Here is a 17,499-nt window from a genome sequence, read left to right on the forward strand (position 1 = left end):
TTAAGGTTTTGACATCAACTGATTTTTGTCCAAATCAATTACTGTGATGATTGAAAAATAATTGTTACTAAGTTTATTTTCATTGTCTCAAGGTCTGCTGAACTCTGAATCCAGGCTGTATCAACAGCATAGTGTGGTGCCTCTTGTACCGGTGCGGCCCCCTACAAGTCCTTTTTATTTATTTTGTTTTTTTATAACAGAGACAAGGTCTTACTATGCTTGCCAGGCTGGTTTCAAACTCCTGGGCTCAAGCAATCTTCCTGCCTCAGCTTCCTAAAGTACTGGGATTACAAGTGTGAGCCACCACACCTGGCAAGTCTGTTACCATCTTCAGAAGTCTTTGCCTACACTTTCAGCAGAAGGATAGACTCCCAGGAAGACTGTGAGAGATATTTGGGACCCAAGTTGATAATATCAAATACACGGAACTTGACTGTGTTCACCATGTTCTGGCTGTAGAGAAATGAGTCTGCTAGTGAGGTTGGTGCCATTTTGTGTACCTTGAAGTCACTCAGAAATCTTGCTCCGGTCTTCTTGTTCTAAGGACACAACAGGTTTCCTTTTTCTCTGGAGAGGAAATCTAGATCTTTGGAAAAAAAAAAAAAAAAAAGAAAAGAAAAATGTAGATCTTCGATTTTGGAACCAAATTTGGACTCTTGACCCTGGAGCACCAATTTCTTCAGCAAGTTGTTCTCCGGAATCAATCCCAGGGTATGGGTTTTTCATAAATGCCTTGATGAAAGTGTGTAAGTGAGAGGTGCTATAGGTGTTATGACACCATCTGCCTTCTCTACTTTGAAACTCTGCACCAGGTTGATCTTGCCCATGGCTCTGGCATGATTCTGAAGTCTCAGCTTCTGGTCTTTTCTGGAATCTGTGCCTAGCTCTTTGATTCTGAAACCGAATATGGATTCTGGACTCCTCTGTATTGATTTCTAAAGCAAGTTTTTGTTTGGTACACAACCTGGGTAAGAATTTTGATTGAAGGTATTGATGAGGATTTTCAATTGATCTTCTGTGAATTTGGTACAATTGCACCTATGATTTGTTGCTACCATCTCGTGTGAAGAGGTGTCTTCAACCATGCTGGAAGAAAGGCTGGGAGACCACTTACAGCTTATTTATAAAAAGAAAGGTCTCATGTAGTACAACATAATTCACAAATGTAAAGCATATGGTTTTCTGGGTTTTGACAAATGAAAACCGGTGCAACTTCAGCCCTTACTAGGATATGGATTAGGGTTTCTACCCGAAAGCACCAGTATGCTAACAAACAACTTTGCATTTTTTGAAATGTTCAGTGTCTGTGAGGATTCCTTACTCCAAGTTTATGACAAATATATCCAGAAGGCATAGTCTACAATGAGTGTTTGGATGAGTATTTTCATCGATTGTCTGATTATTTGCTGTGAATTTCAAGTATGCTGATATTTATGTAGTCTTCTGAGAAACATTGTGCCATTTTCTGTGCAGAAACGACTTGTAGAATAAACGGATTATGGACACACAGAGTTGGTTGTGATGAGCAAGTCTACCTGTGGCTGCCATTTAAGTGGAAGGTGGAATCTGACTCTGGAGCATCAGTAGCCTGAGCTGGTGCTGGGCTCCCACTGACCCCAGGAGTACTCTATGCCTGATTCACCTTTTGAAAGGTGCAGTGGAAACAAAAATAGAAAGTGTGCTCTATTTTCACATGTTACCAAAGTACAGAGGGTACCACCAAGGAATTAGAAAACTGTGAAGTGAGAATTTATTCTTCTTAACAGCCTTTCAAACAAGGAATTTGAAAACAAATTCCCACACCAAAATGTAAACAGATGTATTATTTTTTATATTTCCAGGATAATTTTGGTTTTATTTAAGCATCTCTGTTGCCCTGAAATGTCAAGTCAATTGGGAAAATAAATGTGAATAATCTCACCACTAGCCTCCAGACTTGATGTTTATGCTATTTCCTTTTTAAAATGACCAGTAAAAAGTTATAAATTAGAAATGTGGAAAGGAGAATGGTTTCATGCACAAATACTGGAATAAGATCCCTGTTCTGGCCCCAAAGTCTTAGACAAGTGATTCTGCCTTTTGAAGTGTCAGTTCTCCCATCTGGAAAACATGAGCATTCATCTCTATGGGAGCTTCTAGCTCTGTCAGTGAGTTTCTGAAACTTGTCCAGGAAGGAACAGCCCTAGTCCAAGTGCCTGCTGCCCCTGCTCTCACATTTTGCCTGCTTCTTATCCTTGAGGTATCCTGCAGGCTCCTCCTCAATTCATTTCCTAAGCCAGTGCTATCTGATGACAGGGAGTATGTTTCTAATTCTGGTCATATCTGAAAGGAATTTTTCCTGGCAGAAAGATTACATCTATGACCTGCAAAGGATTATGCTTCCCTGTGTATTCCAGATGTTGTGTTCTTTATATGGGAAAAGTTATGATTGTCTTTTTCCTTGAGAAAAATTACTCGAGAACATAAGGGAAAAAAGAATCCCTGAGCCAAAAAAAGTCAACCAATAAGAAAAAGGAAATGAGAAGTAAGAAAAAAATATATTTTAAAGAAACTAAAGTGAGCATAGCAATCACATTAAAATCTGGGTACAGAACAACCTTCATCTGTAAAATTAATGTTTAGCCAACCACTATTCTTTTTTTTTTTCTAATTTTTTTTTTCTTTTTTTTTTTTTTTGAGACAGAGTTTTGCTTTTGTTACCCAGACTGGAGTGCAATGGCGCGATCTCGGCTCACTGCAACCTCGGCCTCCTGGGTTCAGGCAATTCTCCTGCCTCAGCCTCCTGAGTAGCTGGGATTACAGGCATGCACCACCATGCCCAGCTAATTTTTTGTATTTTTAGTAGAGACGGGGTTTCACCATGTCATCCAGGATGGTCTTGATCTCTTGACCTCGTGATCCACCCGCCTCGGCCTCCCAAAGTGCTGGGATTACAGGCGTGAGCCACCGCGCCCGGCAGCCAACCACTATTCTAAGTGAGGTTGTGGTGGGAATACCTACCACCTATTCTAGGCCACATGTCACTTATGGGCAAAAAGTAAAGCAAAGCCATAATTGTAGTTTGATGTTTTGGATATTTTGATCTCATTTCAGGATTTACATAGTCTCACATTTTGAAAAACAAAATGTGGTGATTTCATTTTTCTCTCCATATCATGATTACTGAAAACTGAGGAACAAATGCAGACTAAAGAAGCAAACACTGAAGGGAGAGATCATGCACGTTAAACAGATACACTTTCTCAGGGAAAAGTCACTTACCCATTGTGCTGATATATTTTTGTGAGCTTAAATGGTTCTAGTGTATTTACAACTTGACTAAATTTACATGATTCACTGTGAGCTGTGGAATATAATTAAACTGACATTTGCTGGTACAGAATAAATTTGCATGTGAGTGAAATAAATGATGAAAAGCTGGGTGTGGTGGCTCACACCTGTAATTCCAGCACTTTGGAAGTTCAAGGCAGGTGGATCATGAGGTTAAGAGATTATGACTATCCTGGCCAACATGGTGAAACTCTGTCTCTACTAAAAATACAAAAATTAGCCGGGCATGGTGGAGCACACTTGTAGTCCCAGCTACTCAGGAGGCTGAAGCAGGAGAATCACTTGAACCTGGGAGGTGGAGGTTGTAGTGAGTTGAGATCGTGCCATTGCACTCCAGCTGGGCAACAGAACAAGACTCCATCTCAAAAAAAAAAGGAAGTCTGAGCTCAGATAATTCCATTTGTTATCAATTTATGTCTTCAGCTCTACACTAAAGCAAATATTACAACTCTGAACAAGCAAGCAGGTGAAGAAGAAATGTGTTGTAACCTCAGATGTCAAAGAATGCATTTAAATGACATTTTAATTTTTTTCACACTGTACTTTATTTAAATTTGGCCACAGCATTAAAGTGTCTGTTCATTTTGAACAACCAGAAATGAAAAGGGAGTCAGTCAAGGTGGGGCAGAAGTTTCTAACAAAGTCTAAGACATAGTTCTATATAACAAGTACACAATATTTGGTTTACTTAATTCCCAAACTGAGGACACTAAAATTTAAGAATATCTACCAAAATTTGGCTGGGTGTGGTGGTTCATGCCTATAATCCCCGCACTTTAGGGGGCCAAAACAGGTGGATCACGAGGTCAGGAGTTCAAGACCAGCCTGGCCAAGACAATGAAACCCCGTCTCTACTAAAAATACAAGTATAAGCTGGGTGTAGTGGTGTGTGCCTGTAATCCCAGCTACTGAGGAGGCTGAGGCAGGGAATTCCTTGAACCTGGGAGGCGGAGGTTGCAGTGAGCCAAGATCATGCTGTTGCACTACAGCCTGGCAACAGAGCAAGACTCAGTCTCAAAAAAAAAAAAAAAAAAAAAAAAATAGGCCAGGCATGGTGGCTCACGCCTGTAATCCCAACACTTTGGGAGGCCGAGGCAGGCGGATCACGAGGTCAAGAAATCAAGAACATCCTGGCCAACATGATGAAACCCCATCTCTACTAGAAATACAAAAATTAACTGGGTGTGGTGGCACGTGCCTGTGGTCCCAGCTACTCGGGAGGCTGAGGTGGAAGAATTGCTTGAACCCAGGAGGTGGAGGTTGCGGTGAACTGAGATTGAACCACTGCACTACAGCCTAGTGACAGGTCTTAAAAAAAAAAAATTATCTACCAAAACTTAAAATCTCAAAAAAACGTTTACAATAACATTTTATTTTTGATTATTTAAAATGTTTCAATCAATATTCTGAGCCTAAATTTGTAGGCAAGTGCTTTCTCCATCTTTGCACATGTGAAGTGCGCCTGAACCACAGCGCCATAGTTCCCAAACACCATCACACCCATAGAACAGAAAGGAAAGGGCAGTTTCACCAGCCAGCCTCCATAAGCCACTCCTGGGGTCCTCCCCAGCCCTGCTAAATTTAGGAGGCCTGATTCCAGAGGGCTCATAATGAACTGGCAAATAAACCCAGAAGAATCTTAATTGCAAAGACAAACTCAGGTTTCAGCGCAGATAGCCCATACCAGTGCTTTTGATGTTAGCTGCAGCTAAGGGGGCAGGAAAGGCCCCCACTCTCTGGCTGGTGGCTAGTCAACTTAGTTCTCCTACCTCAGTGGGCTCCATTCCACCATGACCCAGTCAGGCTGATGGTGTCTCCTTATGCCAAGTGGAAAGAACTGCAATTAAATTCTGACATGTCCTGCACATCCTCCCAGGCCCTGGGTTACTGGTTAGGCTACTAGATTAAACCCGTTAATAACTGGCAGCACAGCACAGCACAGCCTCCTTCTCAACAAGTTACCATGCTGATCCTGGACTCAGCCATCCATGCTCATGGTCTTTTGTCCATAAGCCTTCAAAACATCTCCCCTGCTTCATGCTTTCTAATTTTGAGGACTTGGCTTAAGCTGCTTCTGAATGGCAGCTGCCTCTGGTTGATAATTTTCTTTTTTTTTTTTTTCTGAGGCAGAGTTTTGCTCTTGTTGCCCAGGCTGGAGTGCCATGGCCTGATCTCGGCTCTCTGCAACCTTCGCCTCTGCAGTTCAAGTGATTCTCGTGACTCAGCCTCCCCAGTAGCTGGGATTACAGGTGCCCGCCACCACGCCCAGCTACATTTTTTTGGTATTTTTAGTAGAAATGGGGTTTCACCATGTTGGCCAGACTGGTCTCGAACTCCTGACCTCAAGTAATCCACCTGCCTTGGCCTCTGAAAGTTCTGGGATTACAGGCGTGAGCCACTGTGCCCGGCCGACAATTCTTTACACTGTTCTCCAGCTGGGCAGAGTGGAAGACACCATGGAGCCCACCTCTGCAGGAGGCAGGTTTGGCAGAAAGAAGAGACCCCAGCCAGGGGAATGGTGCACTTTGGTTACTGAACTTTAGGGAAAGGGCTCTCGATCAGGCTGCTCCTTCAGAGTGGTCTGTTTAAAGTTAAAAAGGCCGCCTTCAAAATAGTTATAAAACCTATATATTCACCAAGATATACACATTTTTCAAGACAGGGTCTTGCTCTGTCATCCGGACTGGCATGCAGTGGTGTGGTCGAGAGGGATCCTCCTGCCTCAGCCTCTTGAGGAGCTGGGACCACAGGCCCACACCACCACACCCAGCTAATTTTGTTCTTTTCTGCTTATTTTCATTTGTTTGTTTTGTAGGGATGGAGTCTTACTGTGTTGCCTGGGCTGGTCTCGAACCTCTGGCTCAAGGGCACCTCCCTCCTTGGACTTGTCAGGTGCTGGAAATTCAGGCGTGAGCCTTCACACTTGGCCCTATTAATTATTCTTAATAAAAATATTTAAAGGACTCAGCATTTGGAGCTAGCATGGTGTTTGCAGTGGCTGCGCCAGCTGGAGCTGCTGGGGAGGGAGCTAGGGAGGGAGACACATCAGGGAGGGGAGGAGCACGGAGCCAGAGAGGCTGGCATCAGGGACTCCTGAGTTCAGCTCCTAGTTTTGCCAAAGGTTAGCATGGGTGCCCCTGTATGTCTTAATCAGGAACTGCAGAGCCAGAAATACCATCCATGCCTCTGCCCCAGGAAGCAGCCCCGGCCTCTGCCTGATGAAGAACAAGACTCTCCCTCGGCAGCTAGCTTTCTGCCTTCTAGTCACGTCTCTCAAGTAGGGATAAAGAGAGGGATCTTCTTGCTTTTTTTGTCTCACTGTGTTGTCCAGACTGGTCTCTAACTCCTGGCCTCAAGTGATCCTCCTGCCTCTAGCTCCCAAAGCAATTACAGGTGTGAGCTGCCACACCCAGCAGCTTCTTACTCTTTAAACAACACACAAAATTCTCCTGGAGTTCCTGGAAGGAATTGTCTCTTTGAACTCAAACTCTTTCCCAGGACACCTGATCAATCCATCAGGCTTTCTAGATTGGAGGCAGAAGAAACTGTAGCTTGGTGATCCCCTTTGCAAGAGCCCTCTCTGCAGCCCTTGAGTGAAGCAGAAGCATTTTCATCTGGTCTCACCCCCTTCTGCAGCCGGCTCTTTCACTTCTAGAGCTTGGCTGGTTGTGATAACTTGAAGGAGGGGGAATTAGTTGGGATGCCTCACTTGCCCCAGCCCATCAACACTGGCCCAGGCTTGTGGCCAGATGCCTGGTTAACTAGCCCAAAACAGCTTCTTAGGAAAAGAATGATTATTGATCCTCTATACCTATTGCCCGGGACAGTGTCAGGCACACCAACAGGCCCTTGGGCATTTGTGTGGTATCATCAGCCTTATGCCTGGATCACCAAGTCAAACTTTCCCAGTAGCACTTCGTGGCAAACTCCACCTCCTAGTGTCAGAAGCCTGGATGTCCTGTGCCTCCCAGCTCAGGCAAGCCCAGCATAGGCACAGAAACCCAACATGGAGCCAACATCTCTCCCCTTGTCTTGTCTTGAATTTCAGATTTATTAATGCTGAGTCCTCCTGGCCCCCAGTGGGATTCCCCTTGGCCTTACACAGGTAATGCCTATATCCTGGCCTCGGGTTTTCCTAGAAGCCAGACTCTGGGAAGGACCTGGAGTGGAGGAAAAACCAGGCAGAGGGAACCCCATGACATTGAGGGGCTCAGGCTGCTATATGGGACGCCCTTTTGGAAACTTGCCCCCAATGTGGCATCAAAGCCAGGCAGTCAGGGGCTCCTGCTGTGCCAGAGGTTGGAAGCCAGGGCCGCAGCTTCCCATCTTACTGTTGGGTTGCAATCAGCTGTCTTCCCTCAGATGAGTCTAAGGTTCCAGTTTCATACGATGAGAAGGGCTGAGGTGATTCCCATTCTGCCACTTTGCTGAGTCCAGAGCTGTGATGAAGTGAAGAGGAAGAACGCACAGGGCAGGACAGGGAAGTTGCTCAGGGACCCGGGAGTTTTCCTTGGAAGAAGTCAACTTGCCCCACCCCTGAGAAAACCCTGACCTTCTCAGCTGCCAGGGAGGAAAACAGGGACTGGGGAGGAGGGGACAGAGCGGGAAAAGTCTGGTGCTCTGTGCTCTGGGAGAGAAGTCTGATGACTGCAGAGACCCACTCACATCCATAATCCCAGCACTTCGGGAGGCCGAGGCGGGCGGATCACGAGGTCAGGAGATTGAGAACATCCTGGCGAACAAGGTAAAACCCATCTCTACTAAAAATACAAAAATTAGCTGTGTGTGGTGGTGCACATCTGTAGTCCCAGCTACTCAGGAGGCCAAGGCAGGGGAATTGCTTGAACCCAGGAGACGGAGATTGCAGTGAGCCGAGATCGCCCCTCTGCACTATAGCCTGGGTGACGGACCGAGACTCTATCTCTCTTTTTTTTTTTTTTTTTTTTTTTTTTTGAGACGGAGTTTCGCTCTTGTTACCCAGACTGGAGTGCAATGGCGCGATCTCGGCTCACCGCAACCTCCGCCTCCTGGGTTCAGGCAATTCTCCTGCCTCAGCCTCCTGAGTAGCTGGGATTACAGGCACACACCACCATGCCCAGCTAATTTTTGTATTTTTAGTACAGACGGGGTTTTACCATGTTGACCAGGATGGTCTCGATCTCCTGACCTCATGATCCACCCGCCTCGGCCTCCCAAAGTGCTGGGATTACAGGCTTGAGCCACCACGCCTGGCCGAGACTCTGTCTCAAAACAAACAAACAAACAAACAAACAAACAAAAAAAAACAAGTAGCCAAGCCACAGCCTAAGCCAGTCCATGAATGCCTCTTCCGGAGAACAGATCTATGGCAGGAAAGGTCAGTGTGATCTTTGCGCCACTGCCTGCTGCCTGGCCCTGAGTGCTAATTAAGCCTCCCACCCTGTCCCCTTCGCCAACTTCTGTCCTAGTCGGGATGTGGTGGGATTAGTCAAAGGAGCCAAATCTCCTCAATCAACAGGGAACTCCAGCTGGGACCAGAAGCACTTGGGCCCAGTGGCTTCCCTATCCATACTCCTGGTCTGAGAGAGATAGGGGATTATAGGGGGACAGACAGGCAAAGTGCAGGCCTTGTGCATGGGATGGAGGCTGCCAGGAGAGAGCAGCTAAATTCTCCCATCTGCACACATGCATGGCCAGCCATTATCAGGTGGGACCTCCAAGACAATCATCAAACCACCTTCTCTTACCTCTGTGTTCCCCTTCACTTAGGGCATCTTGGAGTGAGATGGGCAGGGAGGGGTCGAGGGAGCCCCATCATAAACAAACCATATCTTTGTTTCAGGGGCAGGACCAGGTACATAATTTGCAGGACCCAGTGCGAACTGAAAATGTGGAGTCTGTTGTTTAAAAGTTAAGAATTTCAAGGCAGTGACAACAGAGCATTAAACCAAGTTCAGGTCCCCTATGAGTGTGGGGCTTTTGCCACTGCACAGGTGGTACCCCTATGAAGCCAGCCATGTGCAGGGGTTTTAATGAATATTTACTAAGCGCCCACTGCTCAGCTCTTCTGGCTCTGTAATATGGTCTGGCTGTGTCCACACCCAAATGTCATTTTGAATTGAAATCCCTATGTGTTGAGGGAGGAAACTTGTGGGAGGTGATTACATTATGGGAGTGGTTCCCACATGCTGTTCTCATGGTAGTGAGTGAGTTCTCACAAGATCTGATGTTTTATAAGGGGCCTTTTCCCTCTTCATTTTGCACTTCTCTCTCCTGCTACCAGGTGAAGAAGGAAGGATGTATTTGCTGCCCCTTCCACTACGATTGTAAGTTTCCTGAGACCTCCCCAGCCATGTGGAACTATGAATCAAGTAAACTTCTTTTCTTTATAAATTACTCAGTTTCAGGTATTTCTTCATAACAGTGTGAAAATGAAATAATACACTCTGTACCTCAGAGACTCCCTCTCAGTGACCCTGTTCTCAAATGTGTGAAGATGGATGCTCAAAGATTTCGCTGTAAACATGGAACGTGGGCTGTCTCAAAACATAAGTGATTAACTTTTAATCTATAACTAAGGTTTGAGTCCTGAAGACCTTCCTCTGGAGCCTCAGCAAATTTAGTTAATCTAGATGGTTCCAGGTGCTGCAGATGATTATCCTTTTCTCCTGTGAAATCATGGAGGTTTGAGGAGTTCCTTTAGACCCCTTTATAGAGGTTTGTTTTCTCCTTTTTTCTTTCCTATAAGGACAAAGTGAATTCTGTGATGGTTTATGTAACATTTTTTAGTTTATTGCCAAAAATTGAGACTCAAATTTGTAGATTACATTTTTTTTTTTTTTTTGAGACGGAGTTTCGCTCTTGTTACCCAGGCTGGAGTGCAATGGCACGATCTCGGCTCACCGCAACCTCCGCCTCCTGGGTTCAGGCAATTCTCCTGCCTCAGCCTCCTGAGTAGCTGGGATTACAGGCACGCGCCACCATGCCCAGCTAATTTTTTTGTATTTTTAGTAGAGACGGGGTTTCACCATGTTGACCAGGATGGTCTTGATCTCTTGACCTTGTGATCCACCCGCCTCGGCCTCCCAAAGTGCTGGGATTACAGACTTGAGCCACCGCGTCCGGCCCAGATTACATTTTTAAATAAAACTATCTAGACAAAGATATGCAGGATATCATTTTCCAAATTGACATAGAGTTGATAGCAAATTTTTCTCTTTAACTTTCCTTGAATTATATATATTCATAGAAATGCTCTTAAATTCTTAGTGTGACAGGGTAGCTTATCATTATAGAGAACATCCTTAGCATAGAGCACAGATCTTCCTACTGCCTACTGGGCTCTGGTCACATAGCACCCAGAGTTGTTCTTCAACTTCCACTTCTTGGCTCTCTTGCTTACCTTCTCTATTTCTAGAATGGCTTTGTCATTTCACTTGTCTGTCTGGTAATATGCCACTCCCGTAAGAATCAGTGAGTTCTTGGTACCTATTGGTCTAAATTTGCCTCCTGTTTGAACCTTTTTTCAGTTTTCCAGGTAAGGTTGATTTATCTGTCTTCTATGTTTCTATAACAATCTTTCCAAACATACTACAGTAAAAAGAGAGCTGATTCATCATGTCCTGTCTGTTTCCCTCTGGAGACTTTGGAGCCGATGTGAGGGTTACAGATGTGCCCCTGTATAAGATCTTTGGTCCCTTTTGCCAGTTGAGCACAGTTCTCAGTATATAATTGTTCCCAGGTGCCATTAAACTGGACCTGAATAGTTGAAGGATTGAAAGTGTTCAGAATGCTTCAATAATTCATCCTAATTAGGGATATGGGGAATGTTTGCATGAGAAAGAAGGCTTTTTTTTTTTTTTTTTTTTTTTTTTTAAATAGTCGAGGTTTCACCATGTTGGTCAGGCTGGTCTTGAACTCCCGACCTGAGGTGATCTGCCTGCCTTGGCCTCCAAAGTGTTTGGATTACAGGCGTGAGCCACTACGCCTGGCTGGTTTTTTTTTTTTTTTTTTGGAACTTTAAGGATAAGTTAAAATTCAGTAGGCAGAATGATAAATCTTGATAATTTTTTATTTTAAATGTTCTTTTTTTTTTTTACTATTTTGATACAATAATTTTTTTAAGAAAAAGGTAGAAACCACTGTTTATTGGAAGTCAGATTTTAATGATTTTTATACTCCTAGACCTGTTGCATATCAAACTTACATAAAAACATCTATAAATGGAGTCACTAATTGCCCTTAGTATAATAATTCTACATATGGATGTAATGTTTGATTCTTCAGGAACTTTAATAACTTGAAGGCCCTTTGATTGCTTTAAAATTAATTTTCATTGTATTTGTTTATATTGTATCATTAAGCAAAAGTACAGAGTAAGCAATTAATGTGATTAATTCTTCTGCAATACAGTAAAGCACTGCCTCCCTAGACCAATTCTCTGGGATCCCTGGAAGATATCTGGAATCCAGAAAAATCTTGACTCTTTTTTAGAAAGCCGTGGAGAAACTAGAGGCAATTCTGTTGATTATTTGCTCTCTAGAGGCAATTTTGTTAATTACCCTCCCTCACCTATCTATGACACAATTTCTCCAGTTACATGCAGAATGCTGTTAGGTTTCTCCTGGCCAGACCCTTTATTTCACAGATGTGGAAATTGAGGCGATGAAGGATGAAGTGATTGTTCAGAGTTCACAGACTAGTTAGTGCCCAGAGCCTGGCGGGCACTTCTCTCTTGTTCTGGGGCCTTGAGTTCTCTCCCTCTTCTTTAGTATGGCCAGAGGTAGCATAATCTGTGTACCACATTTGCTTTTGGAGTGCACCTGTTTTGCATTCATTTAGTCTTGTTGAGATGGTTTGCTTGTTGACCTCCTCAGTCAGTTATCTTCTCACCTTTGTGAGTTGAGCGCTTTGTGTATGAAGTTTGTAAAATTTTGCATCTTGGAAAGTGACACAATCTGTAGCAGACCCATGCTGTCTTCAGATGCATCTTAATTGTGATAACTTTTTCTTGTGTTAGTGATAATGATTGAGAAGCTTCACGTGTTTTTCTGTGCTGTTTCAGAATATGCCTTCTTAATTCAACTAGAGGTGGAGTAAAAAACAACAGTATACTATATTTTTGTTTCTTTGATTTAGGTAAAATACTTATTTATTGACAAGACTAGGACCTTACATAGACTGCCATGAACTACAAGAAGTACAGCATTGCCAGAGTAACCTGTGGTAAGTGTATTTATCACTTACTGAACATTTTACTTGCATTCTTTCAACAAAATGAGTTTATTTTTAGCTACTTAGTCAAATTATCTTGATTTTCTGATGTTTTGAAAGGATATCTATAATAGATTTAGGTATTTCATTAATATTGAATGTATTTAAAACTAATGGGTTCCAAAGGAAATGGATCCCAAAGGAAACTGAACAGTTAAAACATGGTTTATTTCTGCAAATATTAACTCAGTGAAAAATCCCAGGGAATCTGCACATTTGTATATTCTATCTAACAATTATGTTTTTTTTAGAGTGTGTTTTGATCAGACTGTCTTTTGATCACAGTTTTGTGACCACTGTTTTCCCTCTCTCTGGCAGGCATTTCCCAGAATTGACAAGGAAGTCATCCTCAGGTGATTTCTGCTAAATAAATCCTAGCACTTTTTGACACTTTAGAAAAGGTTTGGAATAATTTTATATTAGCATTTCTCACCTGCATATTTTTACATGTAGATACAAGTTGCATATTCATTACTTTGAAAGAGAACCATGATAAAATTTTAAGAAACATGGTTTTAGAAGTCCAGTGGTGGTATAAGACTTCACAGAAAACAGACTGCTCTTGATTTAGTACTTCCTACTTACTCCCCAGACACAGCCAACTTCAAAATTTTTTACTTTAAAAAATGTATTTTTATATTTCGAAATAATGTGTTTGTGTGACTTGTCTTTCCCCCATCCTGCCCCACTCTTCCTTTACCTGCTTCAGAAGCATTTAAAATTTTCTGCATCTCCTTAGCATATACCATTCCAATCATGAATCTTCGGGTAGGCTTTTTTAAAATTTGTGCTTTTAATGAACCATTAGTGGTACATGTCTGTTTTTCTTGTTAATTCTTGGGAATTCCTTTGTATGGTTTCTGTAATAATTTTCTTCCTCTTCAGCTTTCCTGTTTCTTCTGGATCTCTTGTTAGATATTGAACCTCTTGAGCTGATCTTCTAATTTTTTTTTTTTTTTTTTTTTTTTTTTTTTTTTTTTTTTTGAGACGGAGTTTCGCTCTTGTTACCCAGGCTGGAGTGCAATGGCGCGATCTCGGCTCACCGCACCCTCCGCCTCCTGGGCTCAGGCAATTCTCCTGCTTCAGCCTCCTGAGTAGCTGGGATTACAGGCACGTGCCACCATGCCCAGCTAATTTTTTGTATCTTTAGTAGAGACGGGGTTTCACCATGTTGACCAGGATGGTCTCGATCTCTCGACCTCGTGATCCACCCGCCTCAGCCTCCCAAAGTGCTGGGATTACAGGCTTGAGCCACCGCGCCCGGCTTGATCTTCTAATTTTTATCATCTTCCTCTTTCATTTTTTAAAATTTTGTGTTTAATTCTCTGGTATCTAACTCAACTTGATTTTCTATCTTTCAGGTGACATTCTTTTCTTTTTTTTTAAAGGCATTTTTTTAAAAGTTTATTTGATGTATTTGACGATCAGTGATTAGTTCTCATCCATATTGACTGTCTGTAGATTTTTGAAAGTGCTAACAGGTACATAGGTAACCAAAGTATAGAGCTTATTTGGTGAATTTTCCTCCTCATTATGTTTTCTGGACAACCGCACACGGATTCAGTATGGGACATTCCTTATTCCTTTGGCCCAGACAGCTTTGTTGAGCCTGGTATCAATGCGCACATCTGGAGTTCCCATCTACTTCACAGCAAATTTCCAAATCTCTTTGAGTGCCCGAGGGCCACGCTTCTTGAAGCCCACTCCATGGATGCGCTTGTGAATGTTGATGGTATATTCTCGGGTCACCACCTTGTTGATGGCAGGACGGCCCTTTTTGTTCTCACCACTCTTCTTTGCAGGAGCCATTCTGCCGGGTCCGAGACAGAAAGCCAGTTGACATTTTCATATGCTTTCACTTTCCAGTTGTCAAAACCATTCTCCTGACCTTGCCCTTGCATTTCGTTTTCTCTGCCCTCCTCCTTGATTCTCCCCATTGCCGCCTGGTATTTTGGTTTCTTAATTTCATTTTATAGGCTTTCTTCAAAGGCCTGGTGATCATTTGCTGTGTGCTTATATATTTTTTATTTTTTCATTGGGTGAAATAAATGTAACATAAAATGTATCATATTAGCTATTTTAAGTGTACAGTTGGTTGCTTTAACTATATTCATAATGTTTTGCAGTGATTCCCATCATTAATTTCTAGAACTTTTTCATGTGAATCTCTGTTAAACAGTACCCGTTAAACAGTAATTCCTGTTTCCTGTCTTCCTCCAGTCCCTGTTAACCACCATTCTACTTTCTGCCTCTATGACTTTGCCTATCTTGGGTACCTCATATAAATGGAATCATACAGCATTTGTCTTTTTGTGTTTGGCTTATTTCCCTTAGCATAATGTATTCAAGGTTTCATTGTTCATCCACATTGTGGAACATGTCAGAATCTCCTTCCTTTAAAAAGAAATAATATTCAGACAGGTGCGGTGGCTCATGCCTGTAATCCCAGCACTTTGGGAGGCCGAGCTGGGCAGATCACAAGGTCAAGAGACCAAGACCATCTTTACCAACATGGTGAAACCCCATCTCTACTGAAAATGCAAAAATTAGCCAAGTGCGGTGGCAGGCTACTGTAATCCCAGCTACTTGGGAGGCTGAGGCACTTGAATGAGAATCACTTGAACTTGGGAGGCAGAAGTTGCAGTGAGCCAAGATTGTACCACTGTCTGGGCAATGGAGTGAGACTCTGTCTCAAAAGAAAAAAAAAAAAAGGTTGTTCTTTTAAAAATATGCTAATCTACAATGTCAATTCTCCAAGCTTGACTTTTGCCTTTATTTTCTGATATGGTTTGGCCATGTCCCCACCCAAATCTCATCTTGACTTGTAATAAGCCCCACATATCAAAGGAAGGGGCCTGGTGGGAGGTGATCATGGGGGCAGTTTTTTTCAGGCTTTTCTTGTGATAGTCAGTGAGATCTTACAAGGTTTGTTTTGTTTTGGGGATGGAGTCCTGCTCTGTCACCTAGGCTGAAGTGCAGTGGTATGATCTTGGCCGACTGCAGTGCCCACCCCCTGGGTTCCAGCGATTCTCCTACCTCCGCCTCCTGAATAGCTGGGATTACATGCACGTGCCACCACGCCCGGCTCATTTTTGTTAGTTTTAGTAGAGGATGAGATTTCACCATGTTAGCCAGGCTTGTCTGGAACTCCTGACCTCAGGTGATCCACCCGCTTTGGCCTCCCAAAGTGCTAGGATTACAGGCATGAGCCACCATACCCAGCTGAGATCTGATAGTTTTATATGTGTTTGACAGTTGCTCCTTCACATGCTCACACTCTCTGTGTGGCCACCATGTAAGACATGGCCTGCTTCCCCTTCTGCTATGATTGTAAGTTTCCTGAGGCCTCCCCAGCCATGTGGAACTATTGAGTCAGTTAAACTTTTTCTTCCTTTCATAAATTACCTAACCGCAGGTATTTCTCAGAATCAGTGTGAAAATGGACTAATAGGCCGGGCGTGGTGGCTCAAGCCTGTAATCCCAGCACTTTGGGAGGCCGAGGCAGGTGGATCACGAGGTCGAGAGATCGAGACCAACCTGGTCAACATGGTGAAACCCCATCTCTACTAAAAATACAAAAAATTAGCTGGGCATGGTGCTGCATGCCTATAATCCCAGCTACTCAGGAGGCTGAGGCAGGAGAATTGCCTGAACCCAGGAGGCGGAGGTTGCGGTGAGCCGAGATCGCGCCATTGCTCTCCAGCCTGGGTAACAAGAGCGAAACTCTGTCTCAAAAAAAAAAAAGAAAATGGACTAATAACCTTTCTGATAATCATGCTTGAGGATTTGGGGAATTCAGACTACCTGGGATCAAATCATAGCCTCACCCTGACCAGTCATGTGACCTTGGGGAAGTTACTTACCTTTCCCATCTCAACTTCTGTAAAATCTGTAAAATGAGATTGTTTCTGAGGGTTAAATGAGCAGAGCACAGTGGGGACACTGTCAGGTACATACTGCTTGCCAGATGTTGAGTATTCATCTTTACTGAGTTAGGACTGTGATACCCTACTTTATGGCTCTTGATTTTGTATGGCAAAGTCATGGTTAGTGCTTTGTTAGTAAAAGAAAGAAAATCTGAAAGTCCCTGCCATGGAAGGAAGAAACAGAGAGGGGAAAAGGGAGTGGATAAGTTCAGCATTTCAGAGCTTGGAAGGACAAGTTAGATTTCTATTTCATGGAGAAGGAGGTGGAGGCAGGTTGGGTCCTAAGGTATCATTCAAAACACACAGCCATAATGCTTTAGTGAGAGTAGAGCTTGGGTGCCAGGGATTGCTGTGGTCAAGTTGCAGACAAAAACTACCACTCATTGGAAGACAGGAGAGGAGCATCTCATTACAGACACAATCAGCAATTCACGTGTATCTACATTGAGTCAGCAAATACAAGTTGTCCAACTTGGTTGCTAATGGGACCCACTCTACTGACTGAGGCTTCATATAGAACTCATAGGGTAAGATGGCTTCCAGTAACAAAACACTATGTGCTTTTCTTAGGACTAAAAAGCTCAGGAATCTGGTGATAAATGAAAACCTCAGTCCCACCGACACTACATGAGGAGCCAAGGAGAGCAGCAGCATCATAAGCAACAGGGTGGGGCAGCCCAGGCAGGGGCATTCTGAGCTGTGGGGGAGGGTAGGCAGTTAGGGTGGGGCATTGTGAGGTGTGGGGTGGGGCATTGTGAGTCACATGCCTGGGTTCTCACCTGGGCCAATGGGCTTCAGTCTGTAGGTAACTGCAGGAGGAGGAGGAGCTCCTCTGTCTTTACTCTATTCAGGCAGTTGTTGTGGTCTCTCAGCGCTTGTTGGGTTCACAACCTATTAAATAAGCCAGCTGGTCTTAACCCTCCTAGACAAGTCAACTCGGAGGAGGTGGCAGGGGCGGGCCTTGGCCCGAGTCCCAGCTGGGGCCAGGCTG

At 43.6% G+C, this 17,499-nt stretch overlaps 2 pseudogenes; both read right to left on the minus strand.

Moving 5' to 3' along the window:
* Positions 1–204: 204 nt before the first annotated feature.
* LOC104651715 (double homeobox protein A-like) lies at positions 205–1,117 on the minus strand (annotated as a pseudogene).
* A 12,761-nt stretch (positions 1,118–13,878) lies between these two features.
* LOC120367353 (large ribosomal subunit protein eL31-like) lies at positions 13,879–14,967 on the minus strand (annotated as a pseudogene).
* Positions 14,968–17,499: the final 2,532 nt, after the last annotated feature.

The sequence above is a fragment of the Saimiri boliviensis genome, chromosome 12, assembly GCF_048565385.1.
Source record: "Saimiri boliviensis isolate mSaiBol1 chromosome 12, mSaiBol1.pri, whole genome shotgun sequence".
Lineage (NCBI taxonomy): Eukaryota > Metazoa > Chordata > Mammalia > Primates > Cebidae > Saimiri > Saimiri boliviensis.